This window comes from Monodon monoceros, unplaced genomic scaffold, assembly GCF_005190385.1.
Source record: "Monodon monoceros isolate NGI ecotype Baffin Bay Population unplaced genomic scaffold, NGI_Narwhal_1 Super_Scaffold_21, whole genome shotgun sequence".
NCBI classification, from domain to species: domain Eukaryota; kingdom Metazoa; phylum Chordata; class Mammalia; order Artiodactyla; family Monodontidae; genus Monodon; species Monodon monoceros.
In genome coordinates, this window is record NW_021703778.1 from 69,961,228 (window position 1) to 69,977,732 (window position 16,505).

The window sequence follows — 16,505 nt, forward strand, 5'->3', positions numbered from 1 at the left end:
GATTAATCTCCACAATTTACAAGCAGCTCAAGCAGCTCAGTATCAAAAAAACAAACAACCCAATCCAAAAATGGCAGAAGACCTAAATAGACATTTCTCCAAAGAAAATATAAAGATTGCCAACAAACACATGAAACAATCTTCGACATCACTAATCATTAGAGAAATGCAAATTAAAACTACAATGACACGTCAACAAGTACTCACCAGAACTACTGCCACCACTGTCTTTGTCCGCGCAGTGAACCACGGCCACCCCCGCCTCTGCAAGAGACCCTCCAATACTAGCAGGAGGTGGGTCAGAAAGGATCTTGCTGAGTCACTCCCATGAGAAAACTTGCACAATCCTCTTAGATAGCCTCATCCACCAGAGGGCAGACAGCAGAAGCAAGAAGAACTACAATCCTACAGCCTGTGGAACAAACACCACATTCACAGAAAGACAAGGTGAAAAGTCAGAGGACTATGTACCAGATGAAGGAACAAGATAAAACCCCAGAAGAACAACTAAATGAAGTGGAGATAGGCAACCTTCCAGAAAAAGAATTCAGATTAATGATAGTAAAGATGATCCAAGACCTCGGGAAAAGAATGGAGGCAAAGATCGAGAAGATGCAAGAAATATTTATCAAAGACCTAGAAGAATTAAAGAACAAACAAACAGAGATGAACAATACAATAACTGAAATGAAAACTACACTAGAAGGAATCAGTAGCAGAATAACTGATGCAGAAGAACAGATAAGTGACCTGGAAGACAGAATGCTAGAATTCACTGCTGTGGAACCAAATAAAGAAAAAAGAATGAAAAGGAATGAAGACAGACTAAGAGACCTCTGGGACAACATTAAACGCAACAACATTCGCATTATAGGGGTCCCAGAAGGAGAAGAGATGAAGGACTAGAGAAAATATTTGAAGAGATTATAGTCAAAAACTTCCCCAACATAGGAAAGGAAATAGCCACCCAAGTCCAGGAAGCACAGCGAGTCCCATACAGGATAAACCCAAGGAGAAACACGCCGAGACACAAAGTACTCAAATCGGCAAAAATTAAATTCAAAGAAAAATTATTGAAAGCAGCAAGGGAAAAACGACAAATAACATACAAGGGAACTCCCATAAGGTTAACAGTTGATTTCTCAGCAGAAATTCTACAAGCCAGAAGGGAGTGGCATGATATACTTACAGTGATGAAAGGGAAGAACCTACAACCAAGATTACTCTACCTGGAAAGGATCTCATTCAGGTTCAATGGAGAAATCAAAAGCTTTACAGACAAACAAAAGCTAAGAGAATTCAGCACCACCAAACCAGCTCTACAACAAATGCAAAAGAAACTTCTCTAAGTGGAAAACACAAGAGAAGAAAAGGACTTACAAAAACAAACCCAAAGCAATTAAGAAAATGGTCACAGGAACATACATATCGATAATTACGTTAAACGTGAACGGATTTCATGCTCCAACCAAAAGACACTCGCTTGCTGAATGGATACAAAAACAAGACCCATATATATGCTGTCTACAAGAGACCCATTCAGACCTAGGGACACATACAGACTGAAAGTGAGGGGATGGAAAAAGATAGTCCATGCAAATGGAAATCAAAAGAAAGCTGGAGTAGCAATACTTGTATCAGATAAAATAGACTTTAAAATTAAGAATGTTGCAAGAGACAAGGAAGGACACTACATAATGATCAAGGGATCAATCCAAGAAGAAGATATAACAATTATATATGCACCCAACACAGGAGCACCTCAATACATAAGGCAACTGCTAACAGCTATAAAAGAGGAAATCGACAGTAACACAATAACAGTAGAGGACTTTAACACCTCAGTTGCACCAATGGACAGATCATCCAAAATGAAAATAAATAAGGAAACACAAGCTTTAAATGACACAACAGACCAGATAGATTTAATTGATATTTATAGGACACTCCATCCCAAAACAGCAGATGACACTTTCTTCTCAAGTGCGCACAGAACATTCTCTAGGATAGATCACATCTTGGGTCACAAATCAAGCCTCAGTAAATTTAAGAAAATTGAAATCATATCAAGCATCTTTTCTGACAACAACGCTATGAGATTAGAAAGGAATTACAGGGAAAAAAAGTAAAAAATACAAACACATGGAGGCTAAACAAGACGTTACTAAATAACCAAGAGATCAATGAAGAAATCAAAGAGGAAATCAAAAAATACCTAGAGACAAATGACAATGAAAACACGATGATCCAAAACCTATGGGATGCAGCAAAAGCAGTTCTAAGAGGGAAGTTTATAGCTATACAAGCCTACATCAACAAACAAGAAAAATCTCAAACAATCTAAACTTACACCTAAAGGAACTAGAGAAAGAAGAACAAACAAAACCCAAAATTAGCAGAAGGAAAGAAATCATAAAGATCAGAGCAAAAATAAATAACATAGAAACAAAGAAAACAACAGCAAAAGTCAATAAAACTAAAAGCTGGTTCTTTGAGGAGATAAACAAAATTGATAAACCATTAGCCAGACTCATCAAGGAAAAGAGGGAGAGGACTCAAATCAATAAAATTTGAAATGAAAAAGGAGAAGTTACAACAGACACTGCAGAAATACAAAGCATCAAGAGACTCTACAAGCAACTCTATGCCAATAATATGGACAACCTGGAAGAAATGGACAAATTCTTAGAAAGGTATAACCTTCCAAGATTGATCCAGAAAGAAATAGAAAATAAGAACAAACCAATCACAAGTAATGAAACTGAAACTGTGATTAAAAATCTTCCAACACACAGAAGTCCAGGACCAGACGGCTTCACAGGTAAATTCTATCAAACATTTAGAGAAAAGCTAACACCATCCTTCTCAAACACTTTCAAAACACTGCAGAGGGAGGAACACTCCCAAACTCATTCTATGAGCCCACCATCACCCCGATACCAAAACCAGACAAAGATACTACAAGAAAAGAAAATTACAGACGAATATCACTGATGAATATAGATGCAAAAATTCTCAACGAAATACTAGCAAACAGAATCCAACAACACATTAAAAGGATCATACATCATGATCAAGTGGGATTTATCCCAGGGATGCAAGGATTCTTCAATATACGGAAATCAATCAATGTGATACACCATATTAACAAATTGAAGGATTAAAACCATATGATCATCTCAATAGATGCAGAAAGAGCTTCTGACAAAATTTAGCACCCATTTATAAAAAAAATCTCCAGAAAGTGGGCATAGAGGGAAACTACTTCAACATAATAAAGACCATATACGACAAACCCACAGCAAACATCATTCTCAGTGGTGAAAAACTGAAAGCATTTCCTCTAAGATCAGGAACGAGACAAGGATGTCCACTGTCACCATTATTATTCAACATAGTTTTGGAAGTCGTAGCCACAGCAATCAGAGAAGAAAAGAAATAAAAGGAATACAAATTGGAAAAGTAGAAGTAAAACTGTCACTGTTTGCAGATGACATGATAGTGTACACAGAATCCTAAAGATGCCACCAGAAACTACTAGAGCTAATCAATGAATTTGGTAAAGCTGCAGGATACAAAACTAATGCACAGAAATCTCTTGCATTCTTAAACACTAATGATGAAAAATCTGAAAGAGAAATTAAGGAAACACTCCCATTTACCACTGCAACAAAAAGAATAAAATACCTAGGAATAAACCTACCTAGGGAGACAAAAGACCTGTATGCAGAAAACTATAAGAAAATGATGAAAGAAATTAAAGATACCAACAGATGGAGAGATATACCATGTTCTTGGATTGGAAGAATCAATATTGTGAAAATGACTATACTACCCAAAACAATCTACAGATTCAGTGCAATCTCTATCAAATTACCAATGGCATTTTTTACAGATCTCGAACAAAAAGTCTTAAAATTTGTATGGAGACACAAAAGACCCCGAATAGCCAAAGCAGTCTTGAGGGAAAAAAACGGAGCTGGAGGAATCAGACTCCCTGACTTCAGACTATACTACAAAACTACAGCAATCAAGACAATATGGTACTGGCACAAAAACAGAAACACAGATCAATGGAACAAGATAGAAAGCCCAGAGATAAACCCATGCACCTATAGTCAACTAATCTATGACAAAGGAGGCAAGGATATACAGTGGAGAAAAGACAGTCTCTTCAATAAGTGGTGCTGGGAAAACTGGACAGCTACATGTAAAAAAATGAAACTAGAACACTCCCTAACACCATACACAAAAATAAACTCAAAATGGATTAAAGACCTAAATGTAAGAACAGGCACTATAAAACTCTTAGAGGAAAACATAGGAAGAACACTCTTTGACATAAATCACAGCGAGATCATTTTTGATCCACCTCCTAGAGTAATTGAAATAACAACAAAAGTAAACAAATGGGACCTAATGAAACTTCAAAGGTTTTGCACAGCAAAGAAAACCATAAGGAAGACGAAAAGCCAACCCTCAGAATGGGAGAAAATATTTGCAAATGAATCAACGGACAAAGGATTAATCTCCAAAATATATAAACAGCTCATGCAGCTCAATATTAAAAAAACAACCCAATCCAAAAATCGGCAGAAGACCTAAATATACACTTCTCCAAAGAAGACATACAGATGGCCAAGAAGCACATGAACAGCTGGTCAACATCACTAATTATTAGAGAAATGCAAATCAAAACTACAATGAGGTATCACCTCACACCAGTTAGAATGGGCATCACCAGAAAATCTACAAACAATAAATGCTGGAGAGGGTGTGGAGAAAAGGGAACCCTCTTGCACTGTTGGTGGGAATGTAAATTGATACAGCCACTAGGGAGAACAGTATGGAGGCTCCTTATAAAACTAAAAATAGAACTACCATATGATCCAGCAATCCCACTACTGGGCATATACCCAGAGAAAACCATAATTCAAAAAGACACATGCACCCCAATGTTCACTGCAGCACTATTTACAATAGCCAGGTCATGGAAGCAACCTAAATGCCCATCGACAGACGAATGAATAAAGAAGATGTGGTACATATATACAATGGAATATTACTCAGCCATAAAAAGGAATCAAATTGGGTCATTTGTTGAGATGTGGATGGATCTAGAGACTGTCATACAGAGTGAAGTAAGTCAGAAAAAGAAAAACAAATATCGCATATTAACGCATGTATGTGGAACCTAGAAAAATGGTACAGATGAACTGGTTTGCAGGGCAGAAGTTGAGACACAGATGTACAGAACAAACATATGGACACCAAGGGGGGAAAGCCGCGGCATGGTGGGGGTGGTGGTGTGATGAATTGGGCAATTGGGATTGACATGTATACACTGATGTGTATAAAACTGATGACTAATAAGAACCTGCTGTATAAAAAAATAAATAAAATTTTAAAATTAAAAAAAAACAAAACAAAACTACAATGAGGTATCACCTCATACCAGTCAGAATGGCCATTATCAAAAATCTACAAACAATAAATGCCGGAGTGGGTGTGGAGAAAAGGGAACCCTCTTGCACTGTTGCTGGGAATGTTAATTGATACAGTCACTATGGAGAACAGTATGGAAGTTCCTTAAAAAACTAAAAATAGAACCTGCATACAACCCAGCAATCCCACTACTGGGAAGATACCCTGAGAAAACCATAATTCAAAAAGAGTCATGTACCACAATGTTCACTGCAGCTCTATTTACAATAGCCAGGACGTGGAAGCAACCTAAGTGTACACTGACAGATGAATGGATAAAGAAGATGTGGTACATATATACAATGGAATATTACTCAGCCATAAAAAGAAATGAAATTGAGTTATTTGTAGTGAGGTGGATGGACCTAGAGTTTGTCATGCAGAGCGAAGTCAGAAAGAGAAAAACTAATAACGTATGCTAGTACATATATATGGAATCTAAAAAAAAAAAGTTCTGAAGAACCTAGGGACGGGACAGGAATAATGATGCAGATGTAGAGAATGGACTTGAGGACACAAGGAGGGGGAAGGGTAAGCTGGGACGAAGTGAGAGAGTGGCATGGACTTATATATACACTACCAAATGTAAAATAGATAGCTAGTGGGAAGCAGCCACATAGCACAGGGACATCAGCTGGGTGCTTTATGACCACCTAGAGGGGTGGGATAGGGAGGGTGGGAGGGAGACACAAAAGGGAGGAGATATGGGGAGATATGTATATATATAGCTGATTCACTTTGTTATAAAGCAGAACCTAACACACCATTGTAAAGTAATTATACTCCAATAAAGATGTTAAAAAAAAAAAAGAACTGGTCTGCCGAAAGTAAAACCTCTTTTTTAACCAAAAAATTAAATTTCAAATAAATTTAAGACTTTACCTTTGACATAAGGCCCCTTTTGAAACTAACTTTCTAAAATTTTTCACCAAAACCAGAATTGTTACTCTTAAATGAACAGGTCTGTGCCAATATTTGAAAATCTGAGTTTACCTTGTCTCTTTAAGAAATCAGTAGTTCTTTCTGCTTAATTTCTACCTTAAGTTATAGTCTTTTATTAATTATTAATCAATCCCATAGCAGCCAGCTGCAATGCCCCTCATAATGGAGCTCAGGTAAGAAATAACCAGGAAGAACACATAAGTTACTAAAATCAAAGATTCTGCTTTCATGTAAATGTCTCATAGAAAAAAAAAAAACAAACCTCAGATCAAAGTCTATGTTGCATCCAAAGCTAACGCTTCAAACTTCAAGCAAGTGGCATAGCAATATGCCGACATGGAAGAAGGAAAACTGAACCAGGGAGAGTAGCAAAAAATGTATAAACTGATTTCTTTTTTAAGGGTAGGAGGAGCCACCACATGGAATCAGTCTTCATTCACGGGTAAATTTTTAAAATAATGAATTGACTTTTTTTTTTAAGTGGGGAGCACAAAGAGTACAACAATGAACTCACTGTTTTTAAGGGGCAAGTAGAAGGAGCACGGGACTACTACTCCCACCAGCACCACAGCCAGTTCTTGATATTTCCTAGGCTGGTTGTATTGTTAGAAACTGGAATAAAATGTGGGTTACGCTTTTTTCAAGTCAGTGTCTTCAACTAACATGAAAAAATTAAATCAATGAAGATGTCATATATTTACTTACAAACTGCAATTCAGACTATTTGGATCCATTAAGGATGGTTCATTTTACTAATCAATGTCTAGAATACCAGAGGATAAACCAATGTGTTACTCAGAGCTCTTAAAATTTCAATTACATACTGTGGTTGATTTTCAAGTGAGAAGATATTTACTTAACACATACAAAGAAGCTATTTCTTTCTCTTTTCTCTAAATCTAAATGAGAATAGAACCAATAAATTGGGAAAATGAATTTTACCTTTCAAAGTTTTAGCAGCTCAGTGGTCTTCTGTTTTGTTTTCATTCTTTGTGCTGCCTAAAAGAATTTGATAGGTCAATTTACTTATCAGATTTTTTTTAACATTTTATGTCTAATCAGATACTTTCAGTGAGGCTGCATGTGGGCTTTATTATTACATCTGTGCCATATTAGAACTAGAGAGAGAAAAGTGAAGATTGGCTCTTTCTAGTTCTTATCATCAACATCATAATGTAGTTTAATTTAAAAAATGTAAATGTCTACACTAAATACAGCTTTTCTCCCTCATCCTTTATATTTGGTTTCAAACGTTTAACAAGTTTATTCTTCTCCAAATTAAAACAAAAATCACTCAAATGCTGGTGCACATGGCTAAGAGTTTCCAGAGATCAGTCAGTATAATTCACTCAGTTCACAGATAAGAAAACTGAGGGCCAGAAAAAAGAAGCCACTTGCCTAATAAGAGCAGGGCCTAAAACAGAATTCAGGTCACCAGCATTCTTTCCTACTCTACTGTGGTGCATTACAGGTTACAACACTTAGCGTTTGAGCTAGGTCACGCTCAAGTGCCTAACGGTCACAGCCAAAACTAACCTATGGGCCTAAGCATCCTCTTCCCTTCCATGAAAACCAAAAGTAATAGCTGGAATGAGGGTACCTAAAGATGTGACCCCACAGTACAACTAACCCATCAGAAAACTGTTGATGGGTTTCAGGTATTTCTATGTCAAAAGTGAGTCATAGTGATCTTGTGGGAGTTTTTTGCCAGACAGACTTCCTAGAAAAACCTGCCACGGCCTCTCTTCTCTGCCCTGCACTAAACTGAATTTTGATGTAGTCAAAACGATGCACAAATACAATCAAGAGCAGCTTCTCCCTCCTCCTGCCATTCACTCTGCTGGCAGCCACCTGGTGGAGCTGTAATACATCACTTTTTAAGAGACAAATACTAGATGATTCATTGCCAGCTATGTTATTATGGTTTCACAGCTTAAAATAGTTAATTCATAGTGTTTTCAGATGAGAAGTTAAACGTCAACTCAGTTCCAGTAGCAAGTGTAAACCTTTCCCCCAGCTTTAAGTATAAATCTCCTTTCCTGTTTGAGAAACTGTTACATAGCCATCAATTCTCCAGCAACTCCTACTTACTTCTCACATCCTTGGTGATCTTATTTCCCGTATAGTCCCTCCCACTCGGCAAGTTACTGAAGAGATTCCAAAGTTGAAGGAAGCTGTAAGCCAAGGAAGCATTTCAGGTCAGTGACCCAGCAACTCCCTTTTCTTCTTGCCCTTCTTTCTACTACTCCGTCTCTCCTGATGTTTCTTCCCTCAGAAAAAGGTTAATTTGGAAAGCAATCATTAAAGAAAGAGGAAAGAAGCTTTCTGAGGTTCCAAGGCAAATTCACAAAACAGCACAAATACCCAATTTCATACATGCATATATATAAATACAATCCTTACCTTACCCCCTCACCTATCTACCCCAGCCAAAAAAGACCAAATCAGTGCATTCTAAACTCAAGGAACTGATACTGTTTTAGATTATTCATATCTCCTTCAGTAGGAGAATTAAAGACACTTTTTTTTTTTTAAATACTTGTGAGCACTAATAGCTGTGAAGTTGTGGCTTGGCACACCAGTTAGATTTTCTTTTCTTTTTTTTTTAAACATTCTTTTTTTATATATATTTATTTTATTTATTTATTTTTTGGCTGTGTTGGGTCTTTGTTGAGGTACACAGGCTTCTCATTGCGGTGGCTTCTCTTGCTGCGGAGCATGCGCTCTAGGCGCACAGGCTTCAGTAGTTGTGGTGCGCAGGCTTCAGTAGTTGTGGCACGCAGGCTCTAGAGCGCAAGCTCAGTAGTTTTGGTGCACGGACTTCTCACTGCAGTGGTTTCTCTTGTTGCGGAGCACAGGCTCTAGGCGCACAGGCTTCAGTAGTTGTGGCACGCAGGCTCAGTAGTTGTGGCTCACAGGCTCTAGAGCATAGGCTCAGTAGTTGTGGTGCACAGGCTTAGTTACTCCGCAGCATGTGGGATCTTCCCGGACCAGGGCTCGAACCCATGTCCCCTGCATTGGCAGGTAGATTCTTAACTACTGCGCCATCAGTGGAAGCCCTAAAGACACTTTTAATACTGGTAGAATTAATGTGCACTTAATTAATCATGACACTGATTAAGTGATTTGTGACACTGATATGTGAAGAGTTGTCCAGTGGTTAAATCATATTTTCTATGCCCTGAGGGAAGTGACAGCTGCCACCTCAAATCAAGACGATCCTTCTAGAAAGCAGCACTCTTCTAAGAATACAGTTGGTTTTATTCTTTCTCATAGACCTGAAACTGCCTTTGCAGCCAGGCATCATAACCTCCCACCCCCGATACCAGTGTCTTTCATGGTACCCACTCCTCTGGGGGACCCACAGTTCCTTCCCCTTCCCTTTGTGATGGCAGCACTACTAACCAGAAAAGGCCGGAAAAGAGAGACAGCACAGACCTGGGGTCACAGGGACCTGCATTTGAATGCTGGCCCTCAGTGAGAATGACAAATTAATCTGTCTGTGAGTCATCTCCTCGGCTGCAACAGGGGACAAAAACACTCCTCAAATGGCTCCTTGAAGATTAAATAAAACAATGCCCAAGAAGCGCAGGTGGGCGCCGGGCACAGAGCAGGCCCTCAGTAAAGTTCACGTCCTCCTCCCCAGCTTAGTTTCCTGCACGTGTGTCAGCACTCCTGACTCTAAGAGGACAGGTTACACACGTGTTGAGGAGTTAGTAAGAAACATTACAATTAGGAAATAACTAAGCTGCTCTGGCCCCTCCCTTCCCAAAGTATGCCTTCTCCAAATTTTTCTTTGCCATTGTTAAGGCTCAGACTGAGACAGAAGAGAAAGCAATTAGGAAAAGTATAGGAGGCAGTAGAGTCTGACGTCAGTTGAAGGAGAAAGTAGCTATTATGAAAGAAAAGAATTGAGCAAAATGTGATTTGGAAAAAAAATGACGGCCAGAGTTTTCATTAAACAGCAAGGTGGAAAGACAAAGAGGGACCTTTAAAAATCATAATGGTTCCAGGACTTCCCTGGTGGCACAGTGGTTAAGAATCCACCTGCCAATGCAGGGGACATGGGTTCGAGCCCTGGTCCAGAAGATCCCACACGCGTAGAGCAGCTAAGCCCGTGTGCCACAACTACTGAGCCTGCGCTCTACAGCCCTCAAGGCACAACTACTAAAGCCCACGCACCTAGAGCCCGTGCTCCACAACAAGAGAAGCCATTGCGATGAGAAGCCCGTACACCCCAACAAAGAGTAGTCCCTGCTCACCACAAATAGAGAAAGCCCGCGCACAGCAACCAAGACCCAAGGCAGCCAAAAATAAATAAATTTATAAGAGAAAAAAAAATCGTAATGGTTCCATATTGTTGCAACCAGTGACCATTTCATAGCCACAATTTCATGAGAACACCATACAAGGTGGGTGCTACTCTATAACAGTTATTAACTACCAGATTATTCCCCAAGTACTAGGAGTAGATCATACTGCTGCAGTGTAAAGGGCCTTTGGAGCCTGTATGCCATTTAAAGGTTAAAACTGCAAGGTTAGGGCTGGGACTTTACAAAGACAAATGTCAGGAAGTTCTTATCTGTGATTCTGAGTAATCATCCTGCAGCCTCCTGGTGCAAGTATATACAATATCTGTCTCCGTGTATATGACAGATCCATCAGTGGAGCAGTGTGAAGTGGCTGAGAAGAGGAACTGGATTGAGTTAGAGCAACATACCCCTGCTTTAACAGGAGTACAGCAATTCTGGTTTGCTTACAACACTTAATTACCTTTTCCTCACACACTCCTCTCTGGTCACTCTGTAAATTCACATTGCCACATGCTTTGGGGCTTTTTGTATCACAGCGGAAAAGTTTTAAAAGTTTAAGCAGAGGAAATCCAACTCAGCCCTCCTCCTTTTCGTCAAGTTCGCTTTCTCCCAATAGCTGTCTGGACTTGGTCACCACATCTTCATGTTAAAATAACTGAGGGTGGGGGTGTGGTGGGGGAGGGTACACGGTCTCTGCTTTGCCCTTAGAAGAGCAACGTGAGAGACCAACATGCACAAAAGACATAAAGGAAGAAGCTGGCAGCCAGGGGAGACAGAATGTGGAGAAGTGCTCTACGAGGGCCAAGAAGAACCATCAGCCTCTAAACTTCGTGGGCTGCATGCAAAGACCACTTTATCAGTCCCAGTGGCACAGCTGATGGACAATTCCCACTCATGCTTGGGGGAAAGGGGGGGACTTCTTTGGATTCCATTACTATCACTTATTTATTGGAATCATACGTCCAGATATCACCTAAAGCAGTGGTTCTTTATGGGGAGGTGATTTTGTCTCCCAGGGCACATGTCAACATCTAGAGACATTTTTGGTTGTCAAAAGCGAGGAGATGCTACTGGCACCTAGTGGGCAGAGGCCAAGAATACAATGCACAGGACAGCCCCACACAACAGAGAATTACTCAGCCCAAAATGTCAACAGAAACCCTGATCTAAAGCAAACGAACTTGTGGAACTGACCTGACTGTATTCATGAAACAAAATAAAAGTTGTGGAATGCAAATTTGGTTTTATTCTTTCTCATAGAACTGAAACTAGCCTTTTACAGCCAGGCACCATAACCTCCCACCACAGACATAAATGCCTTTCATTTGCATCTGATAAAAATCCATCTCAAATGTATTCTTTAATTATTTTAACCATAAAAATTATCTGGCAATTAATCTTAGATGCTTTGAAAATAATTTATAAATGGTGATTTTCTGAAGAACACATAAGTCTAAACAGGGCAATTATGAGACGAAAGTAATTTTCATATTCAACTGGTAATGTTTTATAAACAAATCAGCATTAAGTAATAAAACTTCACAAAAAATGTCAATGTCTGCTCAGGTCGACAACAGAATCTGCAACAGATGCTAACTTATTCTGAAAGAAGGTAAACATGTCTAAGATGAATTTTCCAAAACAGAGTAAATTTAATGAAGAGCATTTATTTTGTAGCTCCTGTATGTAAATACTGAAAATAAGCTTGGTCCGATGGAAAACATTACAAAGCTAACAGACCCAACATCCCAGTATCCAAAAGGTCCTTCCAGATGGGTTAAAATCATGCTTGGAGAACACACAGTCAAAGGATAATGGAAAAAGAAAACACTGATAAACTGGACTTCACCAAAATTTAAAACTTTTGCATTTCAAAAGATACCATCAAGAAAACCAAAAGATAAGCCACAGAATGGGAGAAAATATTTGTAAATTATGTATGTGATAAGGAACTTGTATCTAGAATATATAAACTACTCTTACAACTCATTAATAAGAAGACAAAAAAATTTTTTTAATGGGAAAAAGCAAGACATGGAAACAACCCAAGTGCCCATCAACAGATGACTGGCTTAAGAAGATGTAATATATACACACAGTGGAATATTACTCAGCTGTAGAAAGGAATGAAATACTGACATTTGCAGCAACATGGATGGACCTAGGGAATATTATACTTAGTGAAGTAAGTCAGACAAAGACAAATTTTACATGATACCACTTATACAGGGAATCTAAAAAATAATACGAATCTATGTACAAAACAGAAACAGACTCACAGACATAGAAAACAAACTTATGGTTACCAAAGGGGAAAGGGAATTAGGAGCATGGGATTAACAGATACAAACTACTATACATAAAATAGATAAGCAACAAGATAGCACAGGGAATTACATTCAATATCTTATAATAACCTATAATGGAAAATAATCTGAAATATATATATATACACACACATATATATATCTGAATCACTTTGCTGTACACCTGAAACTAACACAATATTGTAATTCAACTATGCTTCAATTTCTTTTTAAATGAGCAAAAGATTTGAATAGACTTTTCACCAAAGATATATGAATGGACTATATACACATGAAAAGATTCTCAACATCACTAGTTACTAAGAAAATGCAAATAAAAACCACGAGACACTACCTCACCCCAACTATATAAATGAAAATACAGACAATTAACAAGTGTTGTCAAAAATGTGGAGAAACTGAAACCCTCATACGTTGCTGATGGGAAAGGTAAAATGGTACAGCCACTCTGAAAAAGTCCAGCAGTTTCGTAAAATAGTATACAATAGTTTCTTAGCATGCCCATAACAGCATTATTCATAATAGCCAAAAAGTGGAAACAACCAAATGTCTATCATCAGATGAATGGATAAACAAAATGTGGTCTCTCCATACAATGGAATACCAAGTACATGCTTACAGGAGGGGTGAATCTCAAAAACATCAAGCTAAGTAAAAGAAGCCAGACACAACAGACCACATTTCATATGATTTCTTTTATATAAAATGTCCAGAAAAGGCAACTCTATAGAGACAGAAAGTACATTAGTGGTTGCCCAGAGCTGGGGTGGGAATGAGGGATGACTGCTAATAGGTAGAAGTCTCCTTCTAGAATGACAGAAATTTTCTACACTTAAAACAGGTGGATTTTATGGTATTTAAATTATACCCCAAAGCTGCTTTAAAAAAAATCACTTTATTGACAAGGTAGGCGATTGAGGCACAGGTTTTAGATACTGAGAACAATGATGGCACATGTAAAGACAGTAAGTATTTGTGCAATGAAAAGTTAACGTGCTTAAAATCAGATACCTAGGAAGAGGGTAGAACTCAGCACTCAATTCACAAATTTTTTTCCTCACAAAAGTCCTGAACAACTCCAGCAGAATTCAGACAGAATGGCAATTCTCTTATGTCAGCATAACAGTGCTCTTTATTACCAAATGATCACACATTTTCCTGCTCTGAGCATACTGATTTTGATCCAGGTACGATACTACTTTACCCCACCTCTGTGTTGAACCAGCCTTCAGGTCTGTGTGGAAAATTAAACACTAAAAAGGTTACTTGTTACTGAATCTAAAACATCACAAACGCTCTTTAAGAGTTTCACAACTGTCCTCTCTGTCTTAACGTACCTCAGTCTTGCTTCCTGGATAAGTAATTCTCAGAGAGGTATTTGTGGTATCTGTGTGCACTGGCTGCAACACAAATACAACGTCGTGTCCAGATCCTCATTCTTGCCAGACATATTTAAAACAGTTTTCATACTTTAACCTTTTTTTAAAAATGGTTTTATATCAGATTTCATTATTTATTGAGTGTCATTATTTGCTGAGGAATTATACAGAGCAAATGCAGCAAGCTGTTTAAACCAAATGACCACTGCATACTTTCTGGATGTTTTTTATCTTTTGCTACATAAAAATAAGCAGTTAGGTGGCCCAGAAATAAAGGCCTGAGTCTAGATACACTCAGAATCCTCCAGGATGATACAATACTCTCAGTATCATAAACGGTTTTGTGCAAGGTCAGCTGATGTGTAATACTTCCCCACTGCTCTCTACCCCATTACTGGAATGCCATTTACTGGGAAGACAAACACCTTATAATCATTTAACTCTTCAACAACAGCTAAAAGATGAGTCTAACACTTCACACAAATTCTCTACTCGACCGATTAAAAAAAAAACAAAAACAAACTGGGCACCAATAGAGGCAATTTCATTTTTTATTAGCTTACGGTAGTTCATCTACTAAGGCTCCAACTACCATGAAAGAAAAGGCATAAACTCATTTTGAACCATAAAAGTTCTCACTGTAGTAGTGAAATCTTCTACTGTAATTTCTCCTATCCCTAAATTCACCTTGAATACATACAGCTCTGGCCACCAGGAAGTTCATCATATTTCACATATATAAAAGAACTAGAGGGCTTCCCTGGTGGCGCAGTGGTTGAGAGTCTGCCTGCCGATGCAGGGGATGGGGGTTCGTGCCCCGGTCCGGGAAGATCCCACATGCCACGGAGCGGCTGCACCCGTGAGCCATGGCCACTGAGCCTGCGCGTCCGGAGCCTGTGCTCCACAATGGGAGAGGCCACAACAGTGAGAGGCCCGCATGCCGCAAAAAAAAAAAAAAAAAAGAACTAGAATTGAATCTCCAACTTTTATGAGCTGAACAACCTGAGAAAATCACAACCTCTTTGACCTTTAATTATACATACATACACAAACGTACACACACACACACAGACACACAGGAAGATAACATGGATGTGTTTTATAAGTCCCTTTGGGTCTGGAGAGAATGTGACTTGTATTTAATCTTAAGGTTGATGACTTAACATCCCTTTTTTAATAAAGATAAAAATCTTGAGCTTTTTTTTAATGTTATTTGAAAATTTTAAAATATATTAAGTATCATAGTTAAAAACAAATCAAAGTTCCCCCACCTCCATTACCATCTGAAATCACTGCTTTAGTCTGACCACTTAATAAATCATTCTGTGATGACAACTCTAGGCCCTCGGGGTAAATCTTGCTGGCCCAATCTTTCTTCCTTTGAAGAAAATAAAGACTTGGAAATATACAATCCAATCAAAGGCAGAGTCCTCCTACCACAACAAAATAAGCAACTTTGCTTAAGCAAAAATTACTACTTATTCCCAGAGTAAAAGGCTCTACTCAGAATACCTCAAGCAGCTGCAGAAAAACGCAAATTAGAAGACCCAAGTTCTTATCCCTATTCTGTTGCTACATAACATTGGCTAAGCTGTACAATAGCCCCTATTGTGAAATAAGAATGTTCTCTTTAGTAAATTACTTTAAGATCCCTTTGTAACTACAGGAGTCTGACAGACCTAGAAACAAACTGCCAGTCTTACAGACGAATGAATGTTTCCCAAAGCAGCAACGTCATACCTGATGGCCAGCTTTGCCTGCATAATTCCCCAAAGCCTAGTTTACCCATCATATAATTGAGTTACCTGGTTGCACAGTTTTAGAAACCTGAGGAGCAGCGGATTGTTTCTATTGGTAAATGCATCTGAATTCCAAACACAAAATGTCAAACTCTCTACTACAAGTGGAGTGTCTACTGCAACTTTAAAATCAGGCTTGATTCTTCAGTCTCCAAAAGATAAACATGAAGCATTATATAATCTAACATAAAAATAATCGATAACGTAGAATTTTACATCTAGAACGGATGTTAGAAATGATCTGGAACAACCTTTTAATTT

At 38.4% G+C, this 16,505-nt stretch overlaps 1 protein-coding gene across 6 annotated transcripts in view; it reads right to left on the bottom strand.

The window, feature by feature from the left end:
- The window catches only part of AAGAB (alpha and gamma adaptin binding protein), a 176,614-nt gene that overhangs the window by 69,235 nt on the left and 90,874 nt on the right, over positions 1–16,505 (bottom strand). Inside the window, exons 2-3 of one of the 6 annotated variants that reach the window (XM_029237003.1) lie at positions 8,518–8,600; positions 7,369–7,425 (exon numbers count right to left, since the gene is read on the bottom strand). The exons of 4 other annotated variants lie outside the window; for them this stretch is intronic. The gene's annotated coding sequence lies outside the window, so the exon portion shown is untranslated. The remainder of the gene's footprint in view (positions 1–7,368; positions 7,426–8,517; positions 8,601–16,505) is intronic. One more of the 6 variants, XM_029237002.1, reaches the window with a different exon arrangement.